The sequence below is a fragment of the Azolla caroliniana genome, unplaced genomic scaffold (genome assembly GCF_043228905.1).
Source record: "Azolla caroliniana isolate FFs.n. ecotype wild unplaced genomic scaffold, voAzoCaro1.0.p SCAF_245, whole genome shotgun sequence".
NCBI lineage: Eukaryota > Viridiplantae > Streptophyta > Polypodiopsida > Salviniales > Salviniaceae > Azolla > Azolla caroliniana.
The window spans coordinates 29014-43365 of NW_028230680.1; the positions used below are offsets into that span (position 1 = coordinate 29014).

Sequence of the window (14352 nt, forward strand, 5' to 3'; positions counted from 1 at the left end):
TTTCATTTCCATTTGGTAGTCAAGTCCGCAACATCAACCTTGCTTTTTCGGCACCGCAACGGTCTTGATCATTACACAATTTTCATTAAGTCATAAACCATGTCACATTGGGATTTTGTGAAGCGTCAAGTAATTAGGTTTGATGAGCATAAACACAATGCCTTTAATTCAATTGTTTGGAGAAGAAGACATACAAAAATCAAATATAGGGCTATTCTAATTAGGGCATGTCCATTGATAAACAAGTGAATACTTCTTATTGAGTCCACAAACAAATGGTGCCAAATTTGAAGTTTCTTTTTTACTATTTATCGTAGGAAGTATCTACCTCGTTGGTTCGTCACTCTGAGGCTTGGGTAGATTAATGCCCTCTGTATGGTGAGTCGGGCAAGAGAGTGTCAATCACCCTTGAGCTCGTTGACGAATAGACTAGTTCACTCGTAGAAAAGTAGTCTCACCTAAAAATATTCACTTGTAACAGAATTAAATTATAAGATGTTATTGGCACCAGGACTTAACCTAGGTAGCATACACATTTAATTAATGACTTAATCAATACACACATGCACAAAATCATTCGAAAACAACCATCTCTATCAATTTAACCACTTTGTGAAGCCACCCACTCTCTCATGCAAAGAGGTTAACTGCAAAAAATTAAGATTTGAGCATTAGAATATTAATGAGGATAAAGGAGTACCGATACATGTTAAACCGAAATGTGGAATTTAAATGGGTTCACATAAAACCAAGACTCTCTACAATTTGTTTAGTACATCCCTTACCATAGTTGGCATGATTCGTTGATTGTGTCCCTCTAGTGGTCTTGCAACATGGATAATTTACTTATGATTCACTCCATTCTTGAGTTGGGAGGCAAAAATGTGATATGCCACATGTTGAAAAGAGATCAAGGCACTTTAGTGTGGAGATAAGTGGCGGCGTCATGGACGAATCGTCACATGAGCTTTGGAGTGTAAAAGCTTGCGGAAAGGTTAGTGGGTTGTATGGTACTATAATTGTTGTTGTTGTCTCGTGTTCGAAGAGGGGAAGTAAGGTCAATGTACTAGTTAGAGACATAGATAGATATATGTATATATATCCCACATACAAAATCACTTTTTGGTGTCTCCTATAAGTATGGAAGTAGAAGCTCAGAAGAAATCATACCTTTCTCGGCCTTTTGGCTAAGATCAAGTGTAGTATCTGTTCTTATCAGTTTAATATCTGATACGTGGCCTATAAGGTCACATGATATTAACCTAATTTCTTTCATGGGGGCAGCACCCGTTCGAGGCAGCTTGCTGTCTCTGGGAGCTGCGTGCGTCGCCTTGGTATTGCACTGACGCCGAGGTCATATAGGCGCGCCCCCCCTCCCCCAACTACAAACACGAACAAAATGTTATTTCTTGAAGTATAAATGATGAATAAATCAATAATGCAAGCAATAGGTAGTGTAAGGCTGGTAAATAACTGCCCGTTTGCCTACAGTTCCAATGGTTGGGGTACCCATGATTCTACACACCCGTATCATGGTAAGACTTTGGCGGCATCTAGCATGTCCAGGAGTGATCAGGGTTGTATAGACATGCCATGTGATGCTTCCTACCCGACTGATGTATATATATATATTTATGCCTCATATCCACTCCATGATTCTATCTGACTATTATATATTTGCCTCCATCTTTACCCTATCGTTTGTTTATCCATGACGACTCCACCCCAGCTGTGCTAATTTACATCACATACATGTACTCCCTCTACCCCGTCACGTCTGTTATTTACATAACATACATCTAAAGTATATACACCCCATACGTCATTTACACATTACGCAGTCCAGGTAGACTCAATTTTCGGACATTCAGAGTTTAATTGATTGGAGATTATTTGAGAAGGGGGCCGCGCGAACGTGAGCCCCCACAGCCACAAATTATGACCTGCACTCTCCCACCCAGACTGGTTTATATATATGGCTCCATTTACAATTCCATGATGCTCTCGCGCTATTATATATATACATTCATTTCTCCATGACAATCAGAGGAATTACATTCATTTACAATTCCATGATACTCTCTTATCTCTCTATTCTATATAGATCCATTACCATGATAGCTAGTTTGTTGAATTTTGGATTATTTTCCGCTGGGAATTGGGTGAGGAATTACATTCATTTACAATTCCATGATACTCTCTTCTCTCTCTATTCTATATAGATCCATTACCATGATAGCTAGTTTGTTGAATTTTGGATTATTTGAGAAGGGGGCCGCGCGAACGCGAGCCCCCACTGCCACAAATTATGACGTGCACTCTCCCACATTGGGGAGATGCTAGGGCAAACAGCCCCTCCGGCAGTGCAATGGAGGCGCCGGCCCTAAGCCATCGGCCTTGCTGATCACCGATAGACCCCGCCCAGGTAAGTATGTTTTCCTGCAGCTCACAGCCCTCGATTTATAGCTCCCTTCCTCCCCGTCCTCTCTATGTGGGACAAATAGAAGATATACTCTATCTACACTTTTCCATTTCTGCTCTTTTTTGTATTTATTCGCCATGGCCCATGACACACACGGTGGGGCCGTGCCTACAAATTACGAAACTTTTTCTCGACTATTTCATGGTGTTTCCACATGGTCGACAAATAGTTTATGCATGTGGAGTTACATTAGGGAAAATGCGTCGAATGCATGGCTCCCTCCAACGCCGAGAAGTGTGCCTTAATGGTTCGATTGAATGACTCCTCTGTCCAAGAAAGTTTACAATTATCCTCCAAGCCACGACACCAACAAAATGTCCACATGTAGTCTTCATTCCTTGGGCAAATTCACTTGTGACGACACATCTTGGCACTTTGTTGCACAAGATTTCCTGCGCATGGACAATGGTTGAACGAAAAAACATACAATGAACTTTGGGTTGTGTTCTTAGAAGCATCAAAGAATCAACCATCGGTCTAGAACAAAAAGTTTCATGTTACCTGAGCGTATGTCATACGGATTCCCACTTCCATCATTTCGACCCACCCTGCACAAATTCTCTGATGTTTGTATGCAACATTTGAGGCACGTGGAATACTGTCAATCCCAATTTGTACAACATTCACACCCATCGCACTAATCTTATGGTTAACATGGGTTACACCACCACATATCATAATGGGATGTAGTCAATGTGGAATATCGACGTTCTCTCGTCATGGGTGGTACTATAACATGTTCTTGTTATCGATAATATTTAGTGGCCCCTACTCGGTTGTTGAATGGTTTCCTTGTACTACGGCAACAATGTGTGAGTTCTTGCTTCAAAACACCATATGCCTATACGGGTGTGTGGAGAATGTAGTGGCAAGCATGTGAGAGTTCAATGCCAATGAAGCCACATAGCTCTTCGAGCAACTAGGAGTTAACCTATCCCTTACGATTGCTTAATAGCCCATTTAAGCCAATGGGAAGATAGAGCTTGGGCACGGTCCGATAAACAAGGCTATTGGCTGAGCTTGTGAATGAAGGGATGGTGATTGGCCTCCTTGTGGGTCGAGAGGACCACCCACAACTCATCAAAAGGGTTCATGCCAACTGAGCTCGTGTATGGTCTAAAGGTGTTAACGCACAAAGAAGAGATGATCACATCGTACGTGGCAATGTCCTGCCAAGGGGAGATTTGACAATACGCATTAACTACGACCAAGAAAGATCGATGACGGAGACTGGGCGATCGTGTGCCACAACTGCCCCGAAGACCAACACAACTGAAAGAAGAAGTTCATGTGGTCATGGTTTGTGCCGTATGTGTGATCAACGAGAATGAAAAGATCGTGTACGACCTCGCTAAACTAGATAGTAGGGAAAAAAAGGTATGATATTCAAGAAGCGGTAGGACGAGATGCTAGACCTCGATGGCATTCACGACGACAATGACGACGAGGAGCAAGCATTGGGAAGCGATGGCGGCCACAAGTGACCACCTTCAGTCACCCCATTCTTGGCGTATACGGGTGGACGTGGGGGTTTCACGAGGTGGATGTTGTCACGTGGCGAGACCAAAGGAGGAATGCAGGGCAATGAGGGGGAAAGGGGAAGATGTAAAAAGATCAATGTAAATAAAATCTAAAAAGGTTATAGCAATAAAAAGTCAAAGACCCTACTGATTGTGGAGTTGTAGTGTCCCTTGGCCACTTCAACAATAGGAATATAGTTGTCACACGACACAATCACATCAAATACGTAGTTAGTGAGGATTGAACCTGCAACCTCACATCTACAAAACGAACGTCATGCTTAACCATCTAGATATGAGCATGTATTTGTATATAATAGAGTATTGTATATTCTAGTATATATACATTCCAGAATATTCTAGAGCCTTTAGTGTATTCTAGAAATATTTTATGGTGTATTCTAAACATGTATAATCTAGAGATATTTGTTAGGTATATTCTAGAGATACTCAATCTTAGAACTTGTATAAATACTTGTAATCTCTTTCATACCTTCCAAGGGATTCAACACCAGTCATTGACAAATTAATATAGTATTCTAATTTCGCGCCATCTTGTCTCCTTGCTCTTCTTATCTTTGTCTTCATGGTCTTGTTTCGTGCCCAACTTCTTAAGTTCCTCGCCTCGTCGTCCCCAACTTCCTGAGTTTCTAGCCTCGTCACTTATAGCTCGTCTAGCTCCATGTCCTTGTAGGCATCCTCTTCCTCCACCTCCAAATCCGGATCTGGATCCGGCTCCGGCTCGTGTCCCTTCTTGAAGGCCTTTATTTGCTTCCTTGCAACCAATATTGCTATCCTTGTTCCATTGAGCTCCGCCAAGTGGTAGGTCGCGTTGTCATTGGCGCTCGTCGCCACGTATGGCCCGAACCACCGTCATGCGAACTTCTGAGTCGACTTGTGTTGATTGTTGAGACTGTTGTCGTAGACCAGCACCCAATCGCCTTCTTTGATCTTCTTTGGTCTCAATCGGTGCGTCATGTCGAACCGATCCTTACTCTTCATCCTCGCCTCCTTTAACTTTGCCTTCACCGATTCCATTTCCTCTAGATGCCTCTCCAGTTGTCGAATCCGCGCAACCAGCAACTCTTCCCGGCTCATTTCGTCTAATCAGTCGACCGACGTCCATGATGTTATTGTTCTCTCCACTGGAATGATCGGCTTTTGTTCGAACATGAGTTCGGCCGACATGTATCCGGTTATAGAATTGTGCGTAGTTCGGTCGGCCCATAGTGCATATGTAAGAAGTCTCGGCCAATTTCCGACTCGTCTGTCGTAGGCTCATACTATCGCTTTGACAATCGGCTCGTGCCCTCTTTCAACCTTCCCGTTCGCCAAATCACATCCTCGATCAAGAACCGACATACCGTTGTAGTCGTCTTGTTCGTTAATGCTCAGCCCTCTACCTAGTTCGTCAGGTCTTCTCTTGCTAACACCAAGTATTGGATCTGTCCTACACCAGTCGGCATCGTTAATATATCAACCATCCACTTAAAGTGAATGGTCGACGAGTAGGTCGGGTACAGTTTGTCATGGTGCCCGACTCCGAAATGTACCTAGCAACTATCACACATCGACACAAAATGATGCACATCTTTGTACATCCCCGACCACCAGTACTTCTCTTTCAGCCTTTCGAAAGTCACTCACGTTCCCCGGTGTCCGGACCAGGGACTCTAGTGGATGTCCAACAGCAACATTGACGAGTCTTTCGCCCGCGTCACCACCCAGAGTGGTGGGTTGTTCCTCCTCTTCGAATGCTGCCATATCACCCCGTCTCGCAAGAAGAACTTGTAATCCTTTCTCTGGATTCGACCGACCTCTTCCTTCATCCACAATGCATCATCTATCATCGTGCTTAGGAACCGTCCTATACGAGGCCACTCCTCGTCGTAATCATCCTTGTTGAACTTGTTCAAGGTTGGAGTGATTCGCCTGTTTAATGACAATTAAGTTGACTCGAAGAAGTCCATGCCAACATCCTCGTCTTCTGATAGCATGACATTCTCATTGTCGTATCACCCTCTCGATAGCATGTCAACCATGGCATTATCCTTTCCAGAGATGTGTCGTATCTTCGGATCGAGGGACTTAATGTATGTGATCCACCTGAGCATTGCCAGGTCAAAAGTCGCGCATCTGGAAACCATCCCAAGGATCGGGAGGCAGTCTTTCTCGATTATCACCTTCATCCCAATCAGGTACTCTTTGTCGGCCTTTACCGCCGAAACAATACCCCATAGTTTGCGCTAAACATGGGCGTATCCTCTGTGTCGCTCACTAAGGACCTTCGCGTCAAATCAGATGGCATTGTCATGAAGGATTCCGACCATATGAAGAAATGGAGTTGGATGTGCGTGAACGTGTGTGTGCACGGATGCACACGAATTAAGTGTTAGGTACAAACATATGTAAATAGCATAGGACTAGTGAGTACTAGGGAGTATTTACATAGTTTGCGCTAAACATGGGCGTATCCTTTGTGTCGCTCACTAAGGACCTTCGCGTCAAATCGGATGGCATTGTCATGAAGGCTTCCGACCATATGAAGAAATGGAGTTGGATGCGCGTGAACGTGTGTGTGCACGGATGCACACGAATTAAGTGTTAGGTACAAACATATGTAAATAGCATAGGACTAGTGAGTACTAGGGAGTAGGATTTAATGGGCACTTTAAAGACCCGCACGGATAGAGAGGATACGGGGATTTGATGTGAGGAAATCAGGGGGGGATCTCTAACAATGATCACGATGTAACGCCCCCCCCCCCCCCTTGTGCTATTAAAGGGGAGGCTTGAGCCTGTTTTAAGGATCCATGATCGGGGAGGACGAAGTGCTCTCGGTTTGAGTACCGATCTCTCTCTCTCTCTTTCTCTCTTCCCCGCTCTCTGTTTTCTTATGTGTGTGTGTTTCGTGCTGATCTGGGAAAGGAGGTGAAGCCTCTGCTCACGCAGGAAGCTCGTGAGCTCCCGAGTAGAGGTTCATCGTTCTATGGGTGTTCGTGGTGGTCGTAGTTCAGAGCACCATTGCCGGCCAAGTCCGGTTGTAAACATTCATTCTATGTTAATCATTAGTATTTTGTTGTGTCTCTTCTTGTGTTGGGTATTTCCACGTAGTTCCTGCTTGCTGTTGTTCGCTACGCACCCATTCTGTCTCTGGTGTGTACGTGTCCGAGTCTGTGGGTTCGTCAACTCATTACTATTGTCCAACAGCCTGACTAGAACAATACCTTTCTTCAAGCCCTTGTGCTAACTGTTCGGGATCCGGTGTTGCGTTATTACACGCGTGTGTGTAGAAGGGGCGGGACCACGGGGGTCTCGGACGAGGGAGAAAAGGGATGCCAAGAAAACCAACACCAGATACGGCCTGGATGCAACCGAACACGAGAGAGAGAGAGAGAGAGAGAGAGAGAGAGAGAGAGAGAGAGAGAGAGAGAGAGAGAGAGAGAGAGAGAGAGAGAGAGAGAGAGGGCGTGCGCACTACACCGACTCTTATGCACAGGAAACAAAGGGGTGGAAACACCCAACACTACCAGAGATGCGAATGTGCACAACCGAACATATATATATATATTACAATGGAACAGTTACAACTCCGGCTCCGAGCCGGACTAAGGTAAGTTAGGTCACAACAGTTGTCTGACGCCAAGCCGCCGTTGGGGAGCTCTTGGGCTTGTCGCGCCGAGCGGGGTCTTGCACAGGAAGCCGAGCCGAAGTAAACCTACAAAGGGGGGAAGATACTACCACGGCCACGAGCCGGTTACACTTAGAAGAAGAGAAGTTAACCTAACAGCTTTGCTACCATAGTTGCAGCTCGACTTCTCGAGAAGGAGAAGACTAAAGGAGACAAAAGAAGGAAGAATGAAGCTAACCCTAGAAAAACACGAAATGGTATACCCTTTATGAATCAAAATGGGCAACCCTTTCACAAAGGGTGCTCCCTTCCTTTTATAGAACAAGGAGAGGGACGCATTACAATGTGACATAAATCCCGACTTAAATGGGATTCTTTGTCCCGACTTGACTCCTATTATTCACACGTTTTACAAGGGTGAGCACACACGATGCACTCCGCCGATTCTCCCGTTATTTTCCGATTCCACCTAGGGACGGTTTTCTCCACAACATCTGCCCCCACCTAACCGTGCATCCACCGATATGCGCCAAAATGGACTCTTGCTGGAGAAGACCGGCCCACGCTTATCCTTCACCTTCTGGATCGACATCCATTCCAAGCCGATCGTTGTCACTATCCATGTCGTCTGGGTCCGGTTCATCCTCGTGCGCTTACCTCTCCGTAGGCCCATTCGACCCGTCAATAGGTCGTTCATCACGACCTCGTAGCACGCGCACTTCATTGTTGGCCTTTCACTTGGCCGAATGCACGCTCCGCTCTCCGTAAGTCCGGGGTCCTCCACTTGAGGAGCACTTGTAACGGCCCGCTTGGCCTCAGTCCGTTGCCACGTTGTCTTGGTCGCCGTCTTTGCCGCCGCTACCGTCTGTCACTCTCGGTCTCACACGGCTCTCGGGCCAGATGCTAGAGTCTCCAGAGTCGGTGCGTGCGAAGTCCCGGCACCACCGCTTCCCTTTTGCCTGTGGGTGTCCTCTACGTCCGAGGAATACTCGTAGTAGCTTGCTTGGCCCCTCTTTCGTCTTGCGCCGTTGCCGCCGGGTTGAAGCCTTTTGCTCGCCGTCGTCCCCTTGCCCCCACCAGCTTGTCATCTCGGGCTTGGCTTGCCACGCCAGTCGTTGCCACTTCGACTAAGCCGTTGAGACCTCCGAAGCGGGCGTGGAGGATCCTTCTGCGGCCTGTATCTTCCCCGGTTTTCGACCCGTGCAGCTCATCGCGCACCCCTTTCCGCGTTCCCGGCACCACCGCGTGCGTGCCGTCCTTTACTCGTGCTCCGATTCGGTCGTCGATAGCCACTTGCACGATTCTTCTTCAACTCTGGGTGTGCCCTTCTTAGCTTGGCACACCGCCCGTACTTGCCCTTACTGGCTCCTTCAGAAAACGTAACCGACCAGTAGGGGGTTCGCACTTAGACAACTTCCGTCTTGTCGACTATTGTCGATGCCGGGTCTCGTTCCTTGCTGCCACCAACCTTCTCTCTCAGTCTTACGTTGCCACGTTGGCCGAATAGCCGGAGTCTCCGGATCGGTGTGAAGATCCCATAGGGTTGGTCTTTGTTTCGTTGCTTGCCGAAATTCGGGTGTCTTTTGTTTGAGTCCCTCCCGGACTCTCCTCGTGTCTCCCGCGTAGTCGGGTCCCGCTTCCCGCCGCCACCAGCTTTCTTGTAGAAGATTGCTTGCGGAAGCGTTAGAAAGAACAATACACAAGAGAGAGAGAGAGAGAGAGAGAGAGAGAGAGAGAGAGAGAGAGAGAGAGAGAGAGAGAGAGAGAGAGAGAGAGCAAAACACACTATTTTCCAAAATTATATGAATACTCTGTGCTCTGTATCTACAACGCGCTCATCAGCGCTATTTATACAAGTCCACACGGGACTGTTAGAAGTATGGTGTACTTCAATGCTCACACGAGCATCTGACACTAACTACGAGACTATAACTGCCTAGTAGTCTAACCTATACTAGGCTTCCGGTTACAGATTGGATCCGGCATACCGGCTCCCCAGCTCACTGGTCCTTACTGCTTACCGACTTGGTTGCTCACCGGCATACCGATTCATCTCGCTTACCGGCTCAGGCTTATTCAGCCGATTCGGCTCTGGTTGAGCTTGCCGCTCAACACTCCCCCTCAAGCTCAACCTGAGGTAGGGTCGTAGTGTCAACCTCTGTGGCAGCCGGTTCTTCCAACCGACTTCTCCTGGCGTCGCTTCGCCTTGCTCGCGTCCTTGTTCGGTCTGGTCCCGTTTGCCGCGACCCTTTTGGTTCTACGCGCCTCGACCTTCGGCATGTCTGCTCAATAGGCCCATCTCAGCTCCTTCGCTGCTATGACTCCGACGCTTGCCGATCCATCGGTTCCACCGTGATGGCATCAACTTCCGCTGCGTCCGTGTCTCCTTGGCCTCTCGTTGATCCGACTCATCCGGATCCGTCTGTTGATCCGAATTGGTTGTCTCCGACTCGTTCCAGCTCTTGTCTGAATCGGTATCCTCCGATTCGATTTTCGGCTTCAGGCCTCTCACCACATCGGACCATGTCCGAATCTTGGCCTTCTCCGTGCTTTCCTTGGCTTCTTCAGCCGGTTCACCGAAGTCGAATTCTTCATTCGACTCCGCATCATGGCCATTACGATCATGATGACCTCCGCATAGCATGCACTTCTCTTCCTGAGTGTACACTTCTTCTTCATAGCCGCTCACTCCGACCTGTTCGGATGTGCCGACTTCCTTCGTCGACTCGGCTTCATTTTTCTTCTTGTCTCCACCTCTACCGGTTCTTCTCTTACCTACGGGTTCAACCGTTTTTTTGCCTTTGCCCGTTTCGGTAGTGTCTTTGCCCTTGCATCTCCCCCTCAAGTGCGGCACGTCGAGATGCTGAACACCAAGCATTTCGGTAAAGTGTTGCAACTTGTCCGACGCGAGCGGCTTGGTGAAGATGTCGGCAACTTACCGATCCGTGTGAACATACCGTAGTTCAACTTCACCGCTCAGGACCCGCTCACGCACGAAGTGATAATGCACTTCTATGTGCTTTGTGCGAGCATGGAACACAGGGTTCTTGGCGAGCTGCATGCTGCTGAGGTTATCGCAGTAGATCGGGATCGGGTTCGGTACCTTGATCTGCAGGTCTTGCAGTAGTCGCCGAAGCCAAATGGCTTCGCAAGTGGCAACGATCACGCCCCGGTATTCAGCCTCAGTGCTGGATAGAACCATTGTTGGCTGCTTTTTGCTGCTCCACGCAACAGCCGCGCTCCCAAGAGAAAACATAAAGCCGGAAGTTGAGTGACGATCCGTTGCATCGCCAGCCTAGTCGGCATCCGTGTAGCCAACAAGCTCTTTGGTTATACCTTGTCGGTATAAGAGCCCCCGGTCCTTAGTGCCGCTTACATACCTAAATATTCATTGCGTGCATAGAAGGTGCTCCACGGTTGGCTTCTGCATGTATTGGCTTACCACTCCGACCGGATAGCTAATGTCGGGTAGGGTGATGGTCAAGTAGATCAGGCTTCCGACTATTTCTCGAAACCTTTTCTCATCGCAGGATGGTCCGGAGTTGGGACAGATCTTCTGATTCCAGTCCAGGGGTGTGGAGACAGGTCGGCATTCTGTCATGCCAAACTTGTACAGTATATTCAACACATAATGGCGTTGAGAAAGCAATATGCCGTCGGGGGTGCGGATCACCTTGATCCCCAAAAAATAATGAAGGTCCCCCAAGTCCTTCATATCGAATGCGTCTAACAACTGGGACTTGACGCGGTTGATTTCCGAAAGACCTGGGCCGGTGATGACTAAATCATCAACATAGAGTAAGATACATACCGGACCGTTTGAGCCTTGACGGATGAACAAGGAAGAGTCCGACTTAGAGGCAACAAACCCCATCTTTCGCAACCGGTGCGTGATCTTAGCATTCCAAGCACGGGGGGCTTGCTTCAAGTCGTACAACGACTTCCTCAGCCGACATACCGCCGACTTGTTCACCTCCGACTGAAATCTGAGGGGCTGAGTCATAAAGACTTCTTCTTCAAGATCTCCTTGAAGGAAGGCATTCTTCACATCCATCTGATGAAGATGCCACCCCCTTGCCGCAACAACCGCCAGTACCACACGAACCGTCGTCATCTTTGCTACAGGAGTGAAGGTCTCGTCGTAGTCGATTCCGTGGGTCTGCGCATATCCCTTTGCCACTAACCGGGCCTTGTACCGGTTAACTGTACCATTGGCATTGTAGTTTATCTTGTACACCCACTTGCATCCGATCGGTTTACAGTGACGGGGAGGGTCAACCAGGTCCCAAGTTCCGTTGGCATCCAGTGCCCGCATTTCTTCCTCCATAGCGGCACACCAATTTGCATCCTTTGTCGCTTCTGCGTAGCTGTCCGGCTCACGCACTTCTGCGACCTTGGTCATGTATGCATAATGATGCGCCATGTACTCGTTATACTCGTACCGTTTAACGGGATCCTTCTGGTGGGTGGACCGGCGTAACTCACCGTTACCCGGTATGAGACCCTTCTTGGCTGGTTTGGTCTTCGTTCCCGAAGATCTGCCTATGTCCTTGCCGAAGTCAGATACGCACCGATCCGACTCATCATTACCGATCCCTTTCTCTTTGCGTGTGAACCGTCTCCTCGGTTCCTTGCGCGGGGAGAGCACGACAGAGTCTCCACTACTCGCCGTCTCATCATCCGACTGGTTGGACTGATCTAGTCTCTCATTTGGTCCGCTTAACCGGAACGATTCCGAACTCTCATCTTGAGTCCCGTCTTCATCTTTCTCTACTTGGGCCGGTTCGGGCTCACTAGCCCCATCCTCCGACATTGGGTCGGGATCAAAAGTCAGAGTCGATAAGGAATACCACGATGTCAATTCATCAAACTCGACATCTCGGCTGACTTGGACCTGCTTCATCCGAGGGTTATAACACTTATACCCCTTTTGCTCTTGAGCATAGCCGACTAGGATGCATTTTTCCCATTTTGCATCTAGCTTTCTCCGCTTCTCATCCGGCACATGTACATAGGCTATGTGGCCAAATATCTGGAGGTGTCTCAAATTCGGCTTGCGCCCGAAATACAGCTCGTGAGCTAACACCTTGTCCCCGATCCGGTTTTGGATGTAAACGACCATTTGGACCGCCTCCGCCCAATAGAACTTGGGCATACTCTTTTCCTCCAGCATTGCCCTAACCACGTCAATCAACGATCGATTCTTCCTTTCAGCCACACCGTTCTGTTGCGGTGTGTATCTGCAGCTGAATTCTCGCCGAAATCCTTTTTGTTGTAGATAGCTGTTGAATTGGCCGGAAAAGTACTCTTTTCCGCCATCCGACCGTAGGCATTTGATCTTCCTCTCTGATTCCCGTTCCACCATCTTCTGGAGGCTCTAGAAACACTCGAAGACTTCGCTCTTCCGCTCAATGAGGTAGATCCACGTATGCCGCGTGTAGTCGTCGATGAAGGAGACGAAATATCGACTCCCGCCAATGCTAACATTTTGTGCCGGTCCCCACACATCCGAATGGATAAGATCAAGCTTGTTACGGCTTCGATTTCTTTCGGTGGGGAATGGAAGCCGATGTTGCTTCCCGAGTTGGCAGGCTTCACAAATCTGGGCTCTCCGGCCGCTAAACTTCGGCAAACCGAAAACGACTTGTTCCGTTTGCAGGTCTTGAAGCCTTCGGTAGTTGACATGGCCGATCCGCTTGTGCCACAGTTTGATATCCGACTCGACCTTCTGTCCTTTGGCGAACAATGCGGTGCCGACATCATTGCTATTGAGGATAAACATCCTCCCATCTCTGCGCCCTTGTGCAATAACTTCGCCCTCATCCTCAATGAAGCACCCGAGGTGCGTAAACCGCACCTGCATCCCCTGGTCGACGATCTATCTGACCGACACCAGGTTCTTCGTGATCGTCGAAACATGTAATACATTCATCAGCTTCCCCCTCTGTCTGACGTGGCTCAAAGGGACTTCTCCGACGTGCACGATCGGGTGGGGAGTGTCGTCTCCGGTTTCGACAACTCCCGGTTGATACCGGCTTCTCCAAAAAGGAGAACCACTCCCCGTGGCTCGTCATGTGGTTCGATGCGCCGGAGTCAACGTACCACACTTCCTCCGATTTGGAAGTGGTCTTCTTCATTGAGTTTGCCTTATGCTTCATCATCAAGGCTGGCCCCTTACCGTTCTTGGATCCTCCTGATCCGTTTGCGTAGTGCGAGCTTTGTCGGCCTTCCTTACCAGTCTTGCCGGATCCGGATTTGTCTGAATCGGCACGCTTTCTCCAGCACTCGCTTTCCCTGTGGCCCTTTTTGCCACAGTACCAGCATTTCGTAGCGGATTTGTCTTGCCGGCCTCCGGCACCACCTTGACTCCCTCTGCTTGTGGAAGTCCCAGAACTGTTGTTGGCACGTTCATTGTGCCTTCGTTCTTGCTCTTGTCGGCCGCCTCCTTTGCGTTGTCGTGAAGAATTTCGGCTAGAGGCGGAAACCGGGAAGCATTGGCTACATTGGCGGGGGCAGCATGTGTGTTCACCCCATGTACATTTAGTGTGAATAACAAGGGGCCTTTATGGCGCCGAAGAGTAGTCAAGTCGGGACAGACGATCCCATGTAAGTTAGGATTTATCCCACATTGTAACGCATCCCTCTCCTTGTTCTATAAAAGGAAGGGAGCGCCCTTTGTGAAAGGGGTTGCCCATTTTGCATTAGAGGGTATACCGTTA

General features: G+C 48.3%; 2 non-coding genes across 2 annotated transcripts; one reads left to right on the forward strand and one right to left on the reverse strand.

Moving 5' to 3' along the window:
- The first annotated feature begins 1166 nt into the window (after positions 1-1166).
- On the forward strand, positions 1167-1373 carry LOC147848732 (U2 spliceosomal RNA). Its single transcript, XR_015531884.1, has one exon. It is a non-coding gene; the product is annotated as a U2 spliceosomal RNA (small nuclear RNA).
- An 895-nt stretch (positions 1374-2268) lies between these two features.
- Positions 2269-2433, reverse strand: LOC147848733 (U1 spliceosomal RNA). Its single transcript, XR_015531883.1, has one exon. It is a non-coding gene; the product is annotated as a U1 spliceosomal RNA (small nuclear RNA).
- Between the last annotated feature and the right edge of the window lie 11919 nt (positions 2434-14352).